A 407-nucleotide genomic window follows, 5' to 3' on the forward strand; every position below is an offset into this window, starting at 1 on the left:
CTGCCTGAGGAAAAAAAGACACACATTTATATAGAAAACATAGAATTGAGACTACGATACAGCATAAAAGAAATGATAAAATACAACATGATATACAACAGATCCATTTGTTTCAGTAATAGATGGAAAATATCTTTCACCAGCGAAACAAGACGCAACATTTTTATGAATGACATGACACTCATGAACATGTAAGATTTGGTCTTAATGGGTAAATGAGGTTTGATCTAACATGTATATTTTGCAAAGGAAGCAAACTTTTATTTTATATCATGTTTCCAAATACTTTTTACTAAATTCTGTATATTTGATAGGTTACACCCAGTGAAAAATATTCTTGATATTTTACAGATATACTGAAAATCATGAAATAAAAATTTCTATTAATCTGATACTGGATGACATGC

Source organism: Mercenaria mercenaria, unplaced genomic scaffold, assembly GCF_021730395.1.
Source record: "Mercenaria mercenaria strain notata unplaced genomic scaffold, MADL_Memer_1 contig_3803, whole genome shotgun sequence".
Classification (NCBI taxonomy): Eukaryota; Metazoa; Mollusca; class Bivalvia; order Venerida; family Veneridae; genus Mercenaria; species Mercenaria mercenaria.